At 39.2% G+C, this 20,455-nt stretch overlaps 1 non-coding gene across 1 annotated transcript; it reads right to left on the bottom strand.

Moving 5' to 3' along the window:
• Positions 1-19,940: 19,940 nt before the first annotated feature.
• LOC149005162 (small nucleolar RNA R71) lies at positions 19,941-20,047 on the bottom strand. Its single transcript, XR_016170064.1, has one exon. It is a non-coding gene; the product is annotated as a small nucleolar RNA R71 (small nucleolar RNA).
• Between the last annotated feature and the right edge of the window lie 408 nt (positions 20,048-20,455).

Genomic DNA, 20,455 nt, shown 5'->3' with positions numbered 1-20,455 from the left:
TATCTTAAATGGTTGAGGATGTGAGTGGACTTTCCTAAAGAGGTACGGTGCTATGACTTAAAGCATGTCTGCCAATAGAGACCAGCATACATAGAGTTAGATTCATTCATTCATTGCTTGTCTCATATCATATTGCATTTATGTTTGTTCGGAATCCTGCCATTTATGTTATTATGGATTTTAATCGCTTTACTGAGTTTCTTTGAAACTCATTCCTTTATTGTACAATGTTTGTTAGACTATCCTGCAGTACTGAATACTATGACGGTCCCTATGAAGAAGCGCAAGGCGAGGAGACATATCTCCAGGAAGGTGATTGCGGTTACCACAATTACTCTGAAGATCCCGCGAGTGGTTATGCTCCGTACGATGCTTAGTCCGACCATTGAAGTGAAGCGTCCTTGTGCCATTTATGAGATTTACACTTATAAGGATGTTGTCTATAAAGTGGAGAACAATTTAGTTACCCAATGTACTTGCTACTGGGATTAGATTTCGTCTAGTTTATTCTTTTTAGAGCTACTTTTCCGCTGGTTGTAGAGTGGGATTTTTGCCTCACTTTACTTATCTGTTTGATACTCTGATTATAACTATCTTTCTGATTTATTTATGATTCATTCTTTCCTTATTGGATCTATGGTTTATCTTCCGCACTTTTATTATGATTGTTCATGATTATGTTATTGTTTATGTGGGAGGTTGATCACTCGATACCTGATCTTCGGGCTGTGGATCACACTCTCGGGTATGCCAGATAGGGTACCGGCTGGGAGGACGTGACACTTTTGATTCTTGATCTTCTTTCTTTTGTTCATTCTTGGATATTTATTGGAGTATTTGGACTCCTGTAACCTTTTTATTGATTATTGTACTATTCTTGCTCTTGATTCATGTATTTGTATTTATTATTATTGATAGACTAAAACCATGGATCCTGTGACGGATGGCACCCACGGGTCGTCGGGCGGGTAACCGGGCCCGGCGGGCGGGGTGTGACAATGCTGCTCTGGAATCTTGATAGAAATATCTTTGTCAGGTCTCTGAAACTTCCAATTGAATCTGGCAGCAGACTGAAAACCAGGTTGTTGCGGGACATTTCAATGACGATGGAAAGGATCGACACTTCAAAACATCAAAGTTGCCTGCCAACATCATAACAGAATTGAACTGAGCTAGGTGTTCCAATGGATCTGAGCTTCCATCGTACATTGTAAACACCGGAAGTTTGAAGTTATGTGGCAATGGTGCTGACATAATGTGTCACACCCCACCCGCCGGTCTCGATTACCCGCCCAACAACCCGTGGGAATGATCCATCACAGGATCCACGGTTTTAGTCTATCAACAATAATAAATACAAATAAAGACAATCAAGAGCAATAATAGTTCAATTAATGAATTAAAAGGATTACAGGAGTCCAAATACTCCAATAAAATAATTAATGAAAGAATAATAAATCAAAATGAATACGAGTTCAACGGAAGCAATCAAAAGAGTTAAAATATTTTCTTTCCAGTTTCTTTTTCTAAGGCTAAGTAACGTTTTTCATGAATCTCTAGAAAAGGGGTCCTCCAGTTCTTCTCCATTCGTTGAGCGAACTACTTGGCAACTTGTCATCTCTATCCGTCAATGGGTGCGATAAGCGCATTCCATGCACTCGCAGGAGCTCCCGCACAGGCTATCTCCATTTCCCATTGTCGGTGCCACATCCTCTTCATACGGGAAGGTTCCTTCATAGGAAACCGATCCATCTTCCAACACATTTCCTCCATCTGCGCAAACTAATAAAACATACACAAATAAAGGAGTGAGTTCTAGAGAACTCAGTAAGAACAATTACAATTCCCATCCAAATATCCAACAAATCAGAAATGCATAAATGATATGAATGAGTGCAAAGTATGAATGATACTATGATTCTAACTATGCAAGTCTCTAACAGTTGACATGCTTTAAGATATACACCAGCCCTCCTCTGGGTAAGTCTAGTCACTCTGATCCAGCAAGGACTGGTTACCTCTATAGGGATCCTGGGTAAAATGGAAAGTCCACACCTGGCTCTCAAACCATGGCTGGGGTTAAGTCAACACTCTCTCACCACGACCATTGGCAATGAGTACTGGCGCATGTTAGGGTTTCTAATCCAATGCAAGGTCATACAGGTAACATGTCTACATGAACTCCAGATACATCCCTTATGGCACCAACCAACTCGGTTCAGTATCCTTCACAACCTAGGAATGAGAATCCTCACGAACTAGCTACCACTATTGGACTTCATTCCATAACCCTATGTGTCACATCCTCCCAGCCGGTACCCTAACTGGCATACCCGAGAGTGTGATCCACAGCCCAAAAGATCAAGTTTAGGAACAATCATATCCATTTAGCACAATAACAAATCAAAAGCAAGAACAAATCATTGTATTCTAATAAGTTAATAATAAAATTCAAGAAAAGATCTTAAAAGAATCACTAAGAATATCAGAGTGCGAAAACATGATACCAAATCAAAAGACAATCGTAGAGAGTATAGCGGAAATATACTCCACAACATATGCAGAAGGTAGATCGAAATCTAAGTAAAGCTCTAAGCTAATAAAAGTAAAGTAAAAGATAAGTCTAGAAGAAACAAGAGAAATCTAATCCACATCTTCAGTCGGCTCTTCTTCACCTTGCGCTTCCTTATATGGACCGCCATCGTATTCCAAAACTGCAGAGAAGTCTAACAACAGATATGGTACAAAAGGAGTGAGTTTCGAAAGAAACCCAGTAAGGCAGTTAAATCCATAATAACATAAATGGCAGGATTACAAAGCAAACATAAATGCAATATGGTATGAGACAAACAATGAATATATGAATCTAACTCTATGTATGCTGGTCTCTATTGGCAGACATGCTTTAAGTCATAGCACCATACTTCTTTGGGAAGGTCTCATCACACAACGCCTTTTGGTAGTGGGTCCGGCATCCCTCGGGACATTCCATGGCTGGGGTATAGGTCACCACTCTCTCACATCACCATTGGTCTAAGTACCGGCGCATGTCAGGGTTAAGCCTAGCCAAATGCAAGTCTTCTACTTAGTTATATCAAGTCAGATCCAGATACATCCATTCCTCGCCCCTGGCGATCCTTTCCAGTATCCTTCACACTAGAGTCCTCATAGTCCCTGACTACGGACTCATCAACCCTATTGGTCATCCACATATGGTAAACGAGAAGCTCTCACGTCCCCTCACGGGTTGGTTACCGGTCTTGAGCGCCCGTGAGCCCAAGTCTATCCATATGCAACCCTACCAATAAATGGCCCCCACAATGTGATTCCTGTCCTCTCACGGGTTGGTTACCGGTCTTGAGCGCCCATGAATCCCCATTGCTACCACGGGTCGTTCGGTCTCAATACCCTTCCGAATCGGGTCTGATATAACGGGTTATTCCTAGCCAACACTGCTAGACAGCCCTAGGTATGAAAATCAATAGTTCAAGAAGGTGTCAATGGGCATCTTCGGAGAATATTCCATACTATTCCCTTCAATGTCCAAGGACAGAAGTGTCAAAAGGACACCTCTCCTTCCCGAACCATACTTAATCAATCACAATCACAAATCAATCATATCATGTACATTTACAGTATATAGAAAATATACCATAATAAGATTCATCTCATATACAGTTGACAAATAAAGACATTCATAAACTAAAGAAAGCAAGTAAATAATGCTACTGTAGTTGAAGTAAATACAACAGTAATATATTCATAAAAGAATCTAATTATGGTAACAAATCCGAAAGATTCTAATATAGGAACTAAAATCACACAATCTATGCTATTATAGAAGTAACCATCCTTACCTTATATAACTTGAAGAGAATCTCCAAGGATCAAGGAGAATCTTCCCAAACTTGGCAAGAAGGTCCTGAACAAGTATATATATCATATTAGGAAAGAAACCTAGAAGGAAAGATATCAAAACATCCAAAACAGACCAAATCTGGAGTTGCTGTACTCATTGGTCGATTGGATTGGTCTACTGTCTCAATCGACCAATCAGTCTACCAACAGAGACAGTGGCCTACAAAATCAGAGTTTTAAGAATAAAGAACCGAATTTGGTGGCTCAAAAGGGTACCAAACAAGGGGGAAACTACTATGAAAGTATCCTAGTATATAGAGGACTTCAAAACACTAATCAAATCAAGTCTTCAAGTTACAAATTAGGAAACAAAATTTACCATAATTAGATCAATCATGGTTCTTGAAGAATTCATAGTAAGAATCATGGACAAGAACAATAGGAGGATGGATCATTGATTGTGATAAAGAAATCATGAAAAGCACGCATAGATCTTCAAGAAAAATAGATCTAAGACTGAAGAACATGAATCTAAATAAGGAAACAAAACTTACCATAAATGTATTAGTCATGGTTCTTGGAGAAAGCATGGTATGATCAAGAAGAAAGAACTAGAGATTGATAGGTTACAATTCTTGTAAAGAAAACACAGCGATTAACTACTAATATGATCAATAAAACAGATCTAAGAAGATCAGAATTTGAATCAAAAGATGAACAAGACAAGATCATGATTTAGATCATGATTCCTTCAAAAGCTTGCAATGATCATGGTTAAGATCATCGCATTAGCCATTAATCCTTAGGAAGATCATGAGGGATGAGTAGAGAGATGTTTGCAATAGAGAATGCAGCATCTTCTCTACTGTCTCAGCCCAAAAAGGAAAGAAAAACAGAGATGGAGAAGAAGAAGAGAGTGTAGACATACCTTTGATGCAAGAGGAAGAAGATTACTTGAGTTCTTGCGAGGGATCAACCAAGGATGCAAGGAAATTGATTAGAATGGAGTTCTAACTCGTTCCAGAGGCTTAGGAGGCAGAGGAGACGAACTAATCCCGAGATTAGACTTAAATAGAGCAACAAAGACCTAAATATGGAAAACATATCTCATTGGTCGATTGGATTGGTCTACTGGCCCAGCCGACCAATCAGTCGACCAATGGAGACAGCAAGGTACAGATTGCACTGTTTTGGTCATAACTTCTTCGTTTGAAGTCCGATTGATCCAAAATTCGAAAGGGAACTTCACACAAACATACTAAGACTATCTAGCATGAATTTGACATCATCCATGGTCCAAAAATCAGTACTTTATAAATTGGGAACATGAGTTTCTAAATTGGAAACAACATGGTTCTCATAGCAAACTCACCATGGATTCAAGGGAAGAATTAGAGAGAACAAGGCTTCTCTCTAATGGAATATCAAGAACATATCAGAGGCAAGAATAACTAAATAGAAAATCAAAAGAATACTAATCCTAGAATGAGAGGAATCAAAAATAGAAACTTACTAGAATGCTTATATCAATGGTCAACATAGAAGGCTAAAATGGCTAGAAAGAAAGGGGAATTGATTCAAGGAGATGAAACACATTGGAACAGCAATAAAGGCTAAGATCAAACATGTTAAACATTAATGAGAAAAGAAGCTACAGTAGAATGATCATGCTGTCCAAAACTCAATCAAAATCAGTGAAGAATTGAAAAGATTCACCATGTGGTTTCAAGGAATGCATAGAGTGATTGGGGTTCACTCTAAGACATAAGGAGATTTAGAGAATAGGTAGTTATAGTAGTGTAACAGCTTCTCCACAATCAAAACATCAAGATAGAACAGTAAGAAGAAGAAAAGAGAAAAGAAGGAGATAGAACACTGAAATCAAGGTCCAACTTCAAGATGTAACATTAAACTAACCTTTCTTCACCCAAAATAGATAGGGTGTCCTGGCTAGGTTTGGGCTGGATTTCACACTATGGTCATCCACATATTGTTAGGGTGGAATGCTCTCATGACTCCTCACGACACCTGGTCCATTCCTTGGACGTCCATGAGCCCAACCCTAACATATGCAACCCTACCATTTATATGACCAACAGTGGACCAACGTCACATCACTGTCATCACGGGTCATCCAGTTTCAATCCCCCTACCGAAAGGGTAGTTGCATGTGGGGTACCTAACCATGCAACTCTAGACTCTACCTAAGAATGTCATCCAATAGTTATGACAGTGCTGGAGACATCAACAGGTGTAAAACCCAGCCCTAACCTTGACCCGGAAACCTTGTTATTTGTAGGTCCGATGACCCGAAGTAAAGTAAGAAGTCAGCTTTGGGCCATCCCAGTAGAGGACTTGGTGTCTGGCTTTGAATCCATGAAAGTTGATGATGAGGTTCTATTTATGGAAACTGAATCCTGATGAAGATCTAATTAGTTGATGGACTTGGAGTGCTCTCTATCTTGGTTTGAAGGCATTTCTACCTATTAGGTAAGTCACTTGACTTGTGTGCAAAACCCCTTTAGGATTGGATTTGATCTGGACCTTCAATTCCTCCCTTTTGGTCTTGTCATCGACATTGGTCGATTGATTGGTCGAGTTGGGCGATCGACCAATCCACTCGACCAATGAGTCTTGTCTTTGGCAATTAGGTTGTTCTTGCTCTATTTAAGTCCAACCTCGAGTCCACTTCGTATTTGCTGCCTCCAAACCCTCCGGAACGAACCAAAGACCTCTCGCAAGTCATCTCTCTTGCATCCTTGGTGTTTTCTCGACGGATCTTCGTCGAAACTCTTCTTTTGCATCAAAAGGTATGTCTACTCTCTCTTCTTCTCCTCCATCTTTGTTTTTCTTTCCTTTTTGAGTTGAGACAGTAGAAGAGATGCTGCATCCTCTCTGTTGCAAACATCTCTGAACATGTTCTCATGATCATCCTAAGGATTTAAGGCTAGAACAATGATCTTAACCATGATCATTGCAAGCTTTTGAAGGATTCATGATCAAACCATGATTTAATCTCTGTTAAACTTCTAATCTGAATTCTGATCTCTTTGGATCTTCTTTTGTTGATCATGTTAGTAGTAATTACTGTGTTTTCTTTCCATGATCCATAATCTATAGATTTCTAGATGTTCTCTTCTACCATACTATGTGTTCTTCATGATGCATGATAGTTACATATATGGTAGGTTTTATTTCCTTATTTAGATTTATGCTTCTAAGCCTTATTCCATGAAGATCTATGTATGTTTTCATGTTTTCATTACCGAAAGCAATGATCCATCCTCCTATTGCTCTTGTCTTTGTTTTCTATTTCAAATTCATCAAGATCCATGTTTGAGTTAATTATGGTAACTTTTTGTTTCCTAATTTGGATCTTGATTTGATTAGTGTTTTGAGGTCCCCTATATGTTAGAATACTACTGATGTAGTCTACCCCTTGATTAGTATCCTTTTGAACCACCAAATTCGGATTTCATATCTTAAAACTCTGATTTTTAGGCTACTATCTGCATTGGTCGACTGATTGGTCGACTGAACCACTCGACCAATCCACTCGACCAATGAGTACAGCAACTCCAGATTTGGTCTGTTTCGGATGTTTTGATATCTTTGCTGTTAGGGATCTTTCCTAATATGTTGTATATACTTGTTTAGGACCTTCTTCTCAAGTTTGCCAAGATCTTACTTGATTTCTTAGGATTCCTTGCGAGTTATAAAAGGTAATGATGGTTATTTCCTTAATTACATAGATAGCATGAATCTAGTTTCTATATTTGAATATCGTTAATATGTTTCCTAAATTAGATTCTTACAATGATATACTACTGTTGCATAACTTTGATTATAGTAGCATTACTTATTCATATTGAATTGATTCATGTATGATTTACTTACCGATGTTATACAAGTGATTGTAATTACTGATTTCTTTCCATATATGAAGTTACCATATATGTGATGATATGAATTGATGCATGTGTATGCTTACGTATGGTTTGGAAAGGAGAGGTGTCCTTTCGACACTTCTGTCCTTGGACTACTACGGGAATATTATGGGATGTTTCCGGAGATGCCCTCTGGACACCTTCCTAAACTGTTGGATGACATATCTAGGATTTGTCTAGTAGTGTTTGGCTAGGATGTCCTGTTATGTCAGACCCTAATCGGAGGGGTATTGAGACCGAACGACCCGTGGTAGCAATGGGGATTCATGGGCGCTCAAGACCGGTAACCAACCCGTGAGAGGACAGGAATCACATTGTGGGGGCCATTTATTGGTAGGGTTGCATATGGTTAGACTTGGGCTCACGGGCGCTTAAGACCGGTAACCAACCCGTGAGAGGACGTGAGAGCTTCCCGTTTACCATATGTGGATGATCAATAGGGTTGATGAGTCCGTAGTCCGAGTTGGTTGGTGCCATAGGATACGCTGACTCTAGTGTGAAGGATACCGGAAAGGATCGTCGGGGACGAGGAATGGAAGTATCTCGGATCCGACTTGATGTAACTAAGTAGAAGACTTGCATTTGGCTAGGTTTTACCCTGACATGCGCCAGTACTTATACCAAATGGTTGTGAGAGAGTGTGTTGACTTAACCCCCTGCCAAGGTTTGTCCTGAGGGATGAAGGACCCATTACCAATCGGCTGCTCAAGACCGGTGAAATGATCCGTGAGAGAATCCAAGATATCTTAAATGGTTGAGGATGTGAGTGGACTTTCCTAAAGAAGTACGGTGCTATGACTTAAAGCATGTCTGCCAATAGAGACCAGCATACATAGAGTTAGATTCATTCATCCATTGTTTGTCTCATGTCATATTGCATTTATGTTTGTTCTGGAATTCTGCCATTTATGTTATTATGGATTTTAAGCGCCTTTACCGAGTTTCTTTGAAACTCATTCCTTTATTGTACAATGTTGTTAGACTATCCTGCAGTACCTGAGTACTATGACGGTCCCTATGAAGAAGCGCAAGGCGAAGAGACATATCTCCGGGAAGGTGATTGCGGTTACCACAATTACTCTGAAGATCCCGCGAGTGGTTATGCTCCGTACGATGCTTAGTCCGACCATTGAGTGGAAGCGTCCTTGTGCTATTTATGAGATTTACACCTACAAGGATGTTGTCTATAAAGTGGAGAATAATTTAGTTACCCAATGTACTTGCTACTGGGATTAGATTTTGTCTAGTTTATTCTTTAGAGCTACTTTTCCGCTGGATGTAAAGTGGAATTTTTGCCTCACTTTACTTATCTATTTGATACTCTGATTATATCTATTATTCTGATTCAGTTATGATTCATTCTTTCTTTATTGAATCTATGATTTATCTTCCGCACTCATGTTATGATTGTTCATGATTATGTTATTGTTTATGTGGGAGGTTGATCACTCGATACCTGATCTTCGGGCTGTGGATCACACTCTCGGGTATGCCAGATAGGGTACCGGCTGGGAGGGCGTGACAACAGGCATGTGTCCCATTCCACAGCCTTCTGATATCCCAAGCTAAGATATCCTGAAGGAATACCTCATCCATCAAAACCACATACTAACCATCATCAGTATATATCATTCATAACCAACAAAGTATATATGTAAACAAGATAAACAGCAGCAATATAACAAGATCAGCATGTAGAACATGATTACAGCAGCATATATAATGAAAGATTAATACTAACAGACATTGGACTAGCATGCTCAAGTCTATTTATAAAGATAGGATTGAATGCCCTTACCTGCATATAAGTAATTTGCCCGTAAAAAGAAATCCGTAAACTATTATAAGACTTTCTCTTCAAACAGAAAACACCTATGTACAGGGTTATAATAATGTATTATAAGTCAATTGAATCAAATCGGATCAAAACCAAAAGCCAATTGGTCACTGTGTACCAGCTGGTCGCTCGTGTCGGTCGCTTAGGTTGAGCGACCGCCACTAGTGACTGCCCCAAAAACAGTAAGTTTAGGATCCGAAACTCAGGCTTTTGATCATCCGTTTTCAATCCAGATTTCGAGTGATCATAGTCTGAATCTCGAATCTAACACTCCTATAGCCAATGGGTGAAAGGAAACCTAACGATCATCATAATTGGATTTCCTAGAACTCTCCCCTTGACTGGATCTATCCTTTTCACGAAAGCAGGGTTTCGTTTTAGGATGAATCACATCGAGAAGATTGGAAAGAGAGTTGCGATTGATCAATAGGGTAACCACCATGATAAGGGGATGGGTTAACACGAAATTGAAAGACAAAGGAGATAAAGGATGAAGGGTGAATCCATTACCTCACTCCAGAATACCAGAAACAGGGAAGGATTGATCTCCAGATCCCTACCAGCACTTTAGATCTGCTTTCGGCACTTCTTCGCAGCCATCTAACCTCCAAAAACGGTAACCACAAATAAAATAGTCGTAAATTAGTCGAGAGTTACTATTTATAGAAGTCAGGGAGAAAAATAAGGCAAAACCCCGAAAACAGAACCAGGCGGTTGCTTGGTTCAATCGACCGCCACTAGCAACCGCCCCCATGTATTTTGCCATACAAGGGTGCTTTTGCTAGGGGGTTGATATCCAAGTACAACCTAGCCCTAGAGAAGAGATGGGGGAGATCTAACCTTCATTCCGGACATCTCCAGACATCACTTGACTTCCAGAAGTCCGACTACCAAAAAAGGCAGGCTCTTCAGACAGAGAATCCAGATCCATGGGTTCAAGGTATGGATCATGGAATTCTATCTGGACACTCCACAAATTTACCAGACTAGACCTTCGGGTTCTTGGACCTGAAATACGGATTTCGGGTTAGAAATACGGGGGTTGTTACATAATGTCTTTGGAAAATGGATTTTGATTCATTACTTCATCCACCTTTTCTCCACTGTCTTTGTTCATCAGTCGTTGAATCTAATCGTTCAAGATACAAAATCTTTTACTGATTTCAGATCCATGAACTTCGACCTACAGTCCTCTGATTTCTCTTTCTCTTTTTTATCTCTTCGACTCTCGAGAGTTTTACTCTTCCTACTCTGGCTTTGACTTGAACGATCATCCTTAAATGATCCTTGATCTTCCGACTCTAGAGGAATGTAGTTTGGATCTGCGCTCTCCCCTGATCCTTCTCTGAGAATTGATCTTCTCTGGTTTTCCCTCTACCCTTGCATCCGAGGATTTGGTGCAGAGACCGCCTCAACTCAGGAAAGAGTGCGAGATCTTATAGCAGACGAGACCAGAACTCTTCCTTCTAGTTGAACTCCAACTTGCTTGATGAACGATCACATCAGATTTTGTGTTTCGAGGATTTGATGCTGCACACTCTCAAATCGAGCAGTGATTTGGCTTGGATCTAGCTCTAATTGAGAAGGAACCAGTGTATCTGCAACTTGTTTCTCCTGTCTTTCAGAAATTTTGGCAAAATGAGGTGAATGATCCTCCGTCATTCTCTGGCTCTGCCAAGTCTGCATTGCTGGAATTTGTAGTGTTGGACTATTTCTCTTGTCCTTCTCTTTGGATTGATCTTCCTCGGCTCCCTCTGACTAGCCTCCGCCATTTCAACCAGCAATGTGTCCTCTCGCTCAGGCGATTGAGCCATGACCTCTATTTAGAACTTGTTAAAGTTGTTTCCCACAAACGGCGCCAAATGTTGGTGCAGAATTTGCTGGAGATCTTGAACCACGGTCTTTGCACCTAACCAACTCAGATCTAGATCGACCTGGCTTGCTTAATCCTCAATCAGTCTTTCATTCCTGAAAAATAGAACACCAGTGAGAAACGGAGCCGATTGTCTTGATCGGCGTCACGTCTCCGACGGTCTAGTCAGAAAGATGAAGACGATGCTTCAGAGCTCAAAGGAGCTTTTGAGGTGTTCTAATGGAGTCAAATCAGAAGTGTTAGTGTTCAAGTTGATCTGAGAGACTTACCCTTTATGAGTTTGTTGTTCCTTTATATATATATAGATTTCCTACTTGTTCTGCTCTTAACTCTGACCGTCGGATCGTAGCATAGAATTGGATGGCCATGATTAGGCCTTCTTCTTAACTCTTGGGCAGACCCATAGATTGCTTTATTTAATCAACTTAGACCGATCGCATTAGATATGGATCAAAGTGAACCATCGTGAACCGGAGTTGGGGTATTTTATTCACAACAGGATTACAGTTAATTTCTTCTTGAAATTGGTTTCAATCCTATCCTTTTTGTCCTCAAGATTCCTTTGACTGCTCAAGCTTTAAAGAAATTTGTTTTACCATCACAACTTATGCGGCTGGGTATATGATATCTCATCCCTAACTCCATACTTTTTTTTTATGCTATCAATAGATATTGCACGGATGGAGTTTTAGTGTTGTGCAATTAATAGGCATTACTGAGTGTACAATAAAGATGGAATAGATGGTCGATGGTGAAATCTCAACCATCCAATTTGTATTTTCTTTTTCTTTAGATCACTCAAGGAGACGTAACTATACGCAACTCAGTGCCTGCATATTTAATGTACAACACTAAAATCAAACCTAATATTGTACATCCTTTCTTTATATAAATATCATTAGAAAACTCTAATCTCCATCATTATGTATTTCATCTATCGATTAAAAGACTCTTTTTAACTGTCCATAACGACTAATACAATAGCAAATGTATTGGATGAAATCCTTTATATGTTATTGTATTAATAGAGTACAAGATCCTATAAAAACAACTTCTGCACCCTCTCAAATATTCTAGAATTCCACTTTGGACAAATCAAGTCGAAAGCATGGGAAAACAATTTGTCGAAATTGGAACAACATTCGTCAAATTTCGACTGTTTCAATGGTTAGCTATTTTTTTAACCTAAACCGAGACATACCATATATATCACGAGAAATCGTCGAATTGACCAATATATCGCCAATTTTTTGCGGTATGTTGGTGATTTCTCATGATTTTTAGGTGATTTCTCTTGCGATTGTATAGCGAAATCTTCAAGGTCAATAAACAATATTACCAATTCTATCCCAATGATTCAAACCTCAAAAGACAATGTGTCAAATGTGGTTAGGGAGGAAAATCTATAACAGAAAATTTTTTTAAAATAATTCAAAATTAAGAAGACATTTTGTAGCAAAATCTTCAAGATCAATGAACAATCTTATCAATTATATCCCAATGATTTAAGTATTAAAGGCAACGTGCAAAATCTGGTTAGGGAGGAGTATATACATGAAATCATTTATGAAAATATTTTAAATTATGAAGGATTTTTGTAGTGAAATCTTCGAGGTCAACGGGTACTCTTTTCAATTTTGTTCCAATGATTTAGGTCTTAGAAGATAACTTGTTAAATGTGACTAAGGAAGAGAATTTATAGAAAATAATTTAAATTTATCAAGTCTTATTGGTATCAAATTAGACTAGATACCAAATTTAAGTTAAAAATAACTTTAAGGGCCTGTTTGATTACATGAATCCAGATATTTCAAATCTCCAGATTCATGAATGCAAGATTTATGAGTTTGAATCTTCTGCGGCCTAGAAATAGCTGCCATCCAACGGCTGCTATCCAGGGAGCACCACGTGGCCAAGAATATGCCATAGCCGTTGATTTTCAAATACTCAAATCTCTCATGCGTTACTCTAATTAACCCAGTTCATACACAATTCCAACCAAACCTATTCACCCACCACTGACTCAGAAATCTACCCGCCTTCCACAACATCGCTGTCATCGTGGTCACGGGCTGGAATGACAAAGACCTCTTACCTCTGATGCATTCCAACGAAACCAAAAAAAAAATCCGTACAAGTTTCGTATTCTTATGTTAAGGCTAAAATTTTCTAGACAATTGAGCCTAAGGTTAGGGAAAATAACACCTATTGCACAAATGACGGCATCAATTTTCTCTCCGAAACCCACAAGAACAAGAGAAGCAAAGGGTCCAAACCTGCAGAACAATGTGAGAAGCCAAAATTACAGGGGAACTTGCCTTCAGTGTTGGCATATAAGGAGCCATCTTGCATTGTAAGAGATCATTCAACCCTACTAGAGGTATAGATCTAATCTCTAATGATTATTGATTTGGAAATTATCGTGAAACCCATTTATATTTTCCTTCAAATTCGGAGATCTCTATGTGCTCAAGTGATTCCTGTCAGGAGAAATCGGTTTGTTCATCTAGAAATTCGTCGGATCTCTCACAGAAGGAACCAATCCTCAGGTTGATCATCCTCCGCCTCTTGGTTCAACTAATAAAAGTCCTCGAGTTTTTCAGAAGCTCTGGCCATTTATGTAGCTTGATGATAACTATAGCTCTAATGCTTACAGCATTTTACTTTTGCTTAAGTGTTTTCTTTCAATGTAGTGTAAGTTATAATGGAGAGGCATCAAAGATTATTTCTATGAATTTTATTTTTTTTTCCTAGTTGTTGTTGGAATGCATATAGGTAACAGGTCTTCATCATTCTCACTGGTGATTGTGAATCGATCTATTTAGTGGTGGGTGAGTAGGGTTTGTTGCAACCGTTTATAAACCGGGTTAATTAGAGTGTTAGGTTTTCTTATTAAAATCCATATTAAGTTTCAAAATTAGTTTTTGTATCCTTTATTTAATTGTTTTGCATGTGTGTGGGAACCATGAGGTAAGGGTGGTAATGAGGCACCATGAGTAAACCATGAGGTAAGGGTGGTAATGAGGCACCATGAGTAAAGGAGGCTCTTCATGACCTAGATTATGAGGCTCTTCATGACATTGGTCATGGGTCTTAAAGGTCTCGATGTAACAACCCCCGTATTTCTAACCCGAGATCCGTATTGCAGGTCCAAGAACCCGAAGGTCTAGTCGGGTAAGTTTGTGGAGTGTCCAGATAGAAGTCCATGATCCATACCCTAAACCCATGGATCTGGATCCTTTGTCTGAAGAGCCTGCCTTGCTTGGTAGTTGGTCTTCTGGAAGACAAGTGTTGTTCGGAGATGTCCGGAATGAAGGTAAGATCTCCCCCATCTCTTCTTTAGGGCTAGGATGTACCTGGATATCAACCCCCTAGCAAAAGCACCCTTGTATGGTAAATTATAGGGGGGGTTGCTAGTGGCGGTCGATCAAACCAAGCGACCGCCTGGAGCGACCGCCCAGTCTGTTTTCGAAGTTTTTTCCCTATTTTGTCCCCTGACTTCTATAAAAGGTAACCCTCGTCCAAGTAACGAATATTTTATTCGTGGTTGCTAATTTTGGAGGTTAGAAGACTGCGGAGAAGTTCCGAAAGTGGATCTACGAACTGGGGACGGTGATCCGGAGATCAATCCTTCCCTTTTTCTGGTTTTCTGCAAGTGAGGTAATGAATTCACCCTTCATTCTTGTTGGTGCAACCTAGAGGGGGTGATTAGGTTGCAACTAGTGGATTGTCCCAATTTTTCGGTTTGTGCCGAAGTACAAAGTAAATTGAAAATCCAAATGAAATTAAACAATGCAATCAACCACAAGACAAGTATTTTATAGTGGTTCGACTTTGCAAGTCTACGTCCACTCCTCTCTTGGCCTTAAGAGAGTATTCCACTAGTGATTCTCTTTCAATACAATGGGTAGAGATCAAACCCTTTACAATCTTTGTTACGGGGTAAGAGCACCCTTTACAATCTTTGTTTATCTTAGGGCAAGAGCACCCTCTTCAATCTTTGTTCACGGGCAAGAGCACCCAACCAATCTTTGTTCACGGGCAAGAGTATCCCAAAACCAATTCTAATCTACCTAGACTAGAATTGAAAACAGTTACAAGAGAAGGATGTTACCTTAACAAGCGGTATGACACTTTACCTCTTGTGTGTGTGTGATGCAATAAGAGTTGTATGCTCAAGATATGAAATGCATGCACCACCAAAGCCTTCAATCACCTCAAGCTTGACTTCCACAAGCTTACTTTAACACCTTGGTATGTTCTTCAAGGTTGGGGAGAAGGTGAAAGGCAAAGCACAAGGCTTTCTTGCAATTTGAGAGCTTTAGGATCACTTGGGGAGTGGGTGATCAAGTGTGAGTATTGTTACTCTCAAATGAGGTGAATTGGGTTTATATAGAGCACCTTTGAGTGCCAAAACCCAATCCCCAACGGATAGAAAACGGACACATTTTTGGTCCTTTTATCCCGAGATCGGACGTCGCCTCGGGTCGACGGTCATCCGTCTCAAAAGTATCCATTGCAAACAAGTGTAGAGGATATTCTCTTTAAACTAGCCGTTATAGTCAATTCATCGCTGGGCGGACGGACATCGCGGTCCGGGTCGCTGGCTGAACGGACATCCGATCGGGGCCGGCTCGGACACCGCATCGCCCGCACTGTCATCCGTCCCTGGCCCCGACGCCTCAAGCGAATCATCCGTCGCGGGGCGGAAATTCCATCCTCCATCGTTGTTTTCTCGAGAAACATAGTTATCGCACAGACGGACATCCGCCTCGGACGGCTGTCCGTCTCGAACTCTATTTTGCTGGCTTAAGTTGGGGTGGGACATGGCTTGGGTTTTTGGACTTTTTGGTCAACCCTAAGCATTGTACACCTCACTAACATGTCCTAGGTCACTCTAGTAATATGAATTACATATAATTGATGCATTTACATGAATGTGTATGCGAGAGTGTCCTAAGCCCTAATTCAACCTAAGTCTTGATCTTCGACTTGATCTTCGACTTGATTTTGTGCAACGGTCTTCATGTCCATCTTAGCATGGTCATCTTGACTTAGACTTCATGTCCATCTTCATGTCTATCTTGGCATGATCTTGGCTTTGACTTGGAGTTGGTCCACTTGTTCTCATCTTGAACTAAAACATCATAACTCAATATAGCCATTAGTAATTCATGCTTATTATCATCAAAACCAATAGAGGCTGATGTGGCAAATGCTGACATGGCATTTCCCAACAATCTCCCCCTTTTTCATGATGATAAACACATGAATGATTGGAAAATATGAATGGTAATTAATAGCAAATAAACACTCATTCATAGGCATGTTATTTTCAAGTTTTTCCATGGTGAATTCTAATTCATGTTTGTTATCATCAAAACATGGTGAATTCAAGTTTCATGTTTGTTATCATCAAAACCAATGGAGGCCGATGTGGCAAAATGCTGACATGGCATTTTCCAACAATTCTTTATCTTCTTTGTCTTTTAATTTAGTATTAACCCATCCCCTCATCATGGTGGTTACCTTCTTTGATCATTGTGACTCTCTTTCCAATCTACTTGAGGTGATTTATCCGAACGAAACCACTGAAACCTCGTGGAAAAGGATAATCCGACCAAGGGGAGAGTTCTGGTGGCAACCCAATGATGGTAATTGTTAGGGTTTCCTTCACCCTTTGGCTTTGGGAGTATTAGATTTGAGACTTCGGCCATGATCACTCGAAATCCGGATTGAAAACGGGTGATCGGAGTTGGCGCGCTTTCGGATTGAAACTCTCTGTTTTTTAGGGCGGTCACTAGTGGCGGTCGCTCAACTTAAGCGACCGGCTCGAGCGATCGGGTTGGTAAATAGTGACCAAATGACTTTTGGTTCTGATTCACTTTGATTCAATTAACTCATATAATATTGTAACACCGTGTTTATGTATACTCTGTTTGAAAAGAAAGACTTGTAATAGTTAACAGATCTCTTTTTACGGACAGTTTACTTATATGCAGGTAAGGACAATCAATCCTATTTTTTGAATAGACTTGAACATGCTAGCCCCAAGATCCCAATAAAATAATTCTTAAAAATAAAAATTTATAATAAATTTTTTTTTATAAAACTATTTTAAAAAAATTTTTTTATCCCTTTTTTAATTTTTTTTTTATATATTTAAAATATTATTTATATTATGTTTTGTATATTTGGTTTTTATGATGTGGTTTTTTTTTGTGTTATTTTTTTTTTTTTTTTTGTATATGTTTGGATTGGGGCAAATGCCCCTTTATCTCTTTTAAACTTTTAAAAAATTTTTTAGAGTTAAGATTTATAACTTTTATACTTGAGATGGCTTGATTTAGGAGTATTTTGTCTTTGTTTTAGTGATAGTATTCATTAGGTGTTGTTTTATTTAGTCTCAACATGTTGCATTTTGTTTAGTTCATTTTTGTCACATTGCATGAATTTCCCTTCTTTTTATGGATGAATTTGACTGTTTCTCTTTCTCTTGAACATGTAGGTGAAGATTCATAAAGAACATGTCCTCTAACTTTGTTGTAGAGTTGTTGCTGCATTGCTACAACAACGGAGCAGAATATTCTCAGATCCAATTCAAATGGAATTGACCAAAAAGGGCTAACTTAAGTGGACTAAATTCTTGTAAATACATGATGGTTTTCAGCCCTTGATCTCAGGAGGAAGGTTCTAATCCTATGGCCAGAATCTAACCTAATGATTGAAGACATTTATGGAAGAAAGAGAAGAGAGGCAAGGAGGACAAGAGGGGAGATTCGACCAAGGTGTGGATGATAGACTTGGCTGAGAGGAGGGAGGTAGAGAACGAATGCTGGAGCTCTTGTGGAAGCAAGGAGCTGCTGGAATTGTTGAATTGCTGAAGAAGAAAGCTGGAGCTCATGTGGAAGCATTGAAGCCTTAGTTTATTCTTGTTTTTATAACTCTATCTTCTTATTTTCTAGTCTCATGCCAACTATACTTGGTTTTATGCATTTGAATTCTGTTATGGGCTAAATCTTAGCTGTGTTGGGATGATAGTAGTACCTAAACCTGAATTTTGATATGTAATTAATCATGTGTTCTTTAGTTTTATTGCAATCCACTTTATTGTTAATGAATTCAGCATGTTATATTGACTAATTTCAGTTCTTGAATGATCTTTCTTGAATGAATGTTATGATTTCATTAATTGGAAAATTAATGAAGTCTAGGTGTTTGATGAATTGTGTGAGTTAGCATCATCTTTAATTAGGTTGTGTTAATTAGTAGGTTGGGTAGGAATACCCAATTACCTCACATTACCATTGATTGGATTGGGTTTAAATTGCATTCTTAATTCAATTCTTCATAGGTATGCTGATGTTGATTTAGGATGCTAGCTTATGTGTATTGGAAAATACCATATTGCCATTCATTCCAAGTTCTTGATTTATCTTGGGGTTGTAGTATTGCTTTAGTATTTGTGTTTTAAAATTAGGGGAAGGGAAACTTGATTCCTAACACACTTGTCACTCATTAAGTTTCTTCCATTGCTCAAATCTACATTTTAGTTCCTTAGTTTTCTTTACCTGTCATTTGGTTAATTAGTTAGACAAATACCAATCAACCTTGTTAATTTCATTTAAATCAATTTTACTTTTACATTGAAAGTTAAGGATATAATTCTCCGTGGGATCGATTTTGTACTTATCATTTATTACTTGATTGCGATACGTATACTTGCGTAATATCTTGAGATACAAGCAACAAGTTTTTGGCGCCGTTGCCGGGGAATTTTGTCTTTGATAATTAGTGTAGAAGTAAGTTTTTGTTTTATCTACTGAAATTTCTTTGCTTTGATATTAGTCCTCCTTTTATTCTCAGGTGCTTTTACCCTTGTATGGAACACGTGCCTGATCAAGAGTTGGCACCCTTTTATATCGAAATAGAAAGGACATTTCGAGCTAGAAGAAGGGAGCAGAGAGGTTTAGCAGCAGGTCAAACAATGGCTGAAGCAATGAGATATGGGTTGAATAATAATGAGAATAATATGGCAGCTGAGGGTGATGATAGAGATAGGGCCATTAGAGGATATGCTGTCCCAAGGTTGCATGAGCTGAATCCAAGTATAGTAAGGCCAGAAATTCATGCATTACATTTTGAGCTTAAGCCTGTGATGTTCCAAATGCTTCAGACTATAGGATAGTTCAGTGGGATGCCAACAGAAGATCCTCATCTCCATCTTAGACTCTTCATGGAAGTAAGTGACTCTTTCAAGATACCGGGAGCAACTGAAGAGGCTTTGAGATTGAAGCTATTCCCTTATTCATTGCGGGATAGAGCAAGAGCATGGTTGAACTCCTTACCTCCACAATTAATAGCCACATGGAATGATTTAGTAGAGAAGTTCTTGATGAAGTACTTCCCTGCATCAAAGAATGCCAAGTTCAGAAATGATATCACTGGTTTTCAACAGTTGGATGGTGAATCTTTGTATGAGGCATGGGAAAGATTTAAGGAGCTCTTGTGTAAATGTCCTCACCATGGTATTCCTCATTGGATTCAAATGGAGACTTTCTACTATGGTTTAAGTGGACAAACTCGATCTATAGTGGATGCATCAGCAAATGGGGCTATATTGGCAAAGTCTTACAATGAAGCTTATGAGATCTTGGAGAGAATGGCCAACAACAACTACCAATGGCCAGCTAAGAGAGGTGCTGCAAATAAGAGAGTGGCAGGGATTTATGAGTTAGATGCAGTGACAACTTTAACTTCACAAGTGTCATCCCTAACTAGTGTGTTAAAATCCGTAAACTTGCCTACAGCTGTACAAACTCAACAACATACAGCAATCTCGTGTACATATTGTGGTGGGGAGCATGTCTTTGATAGCTGTCCATCTAACCCAGAATTAGCTTACTATGATGGTAATTTCAGCAATGCCAATAACCCATA

The sequence above is a fragment of the Hakea prostrata genome, chromosome 9 (assembly GCF_041222555.1).
Source record: "Hakea prostrata isolate BN-2017 chromosome 9, UWA_Hpros_2, whole genome shotgun sequence".
Lineage (NCBI taxonomy): Eukaryota > Viridiplantae > Streptophyta > Magnoliopsida > Proteales > Proteaceae > Hakea > Hakea prostrata.
Note: the sequence above shows the minus strand (reverse complement) of the source record. Positions and strands in the feature narration are given on the sequence as shown.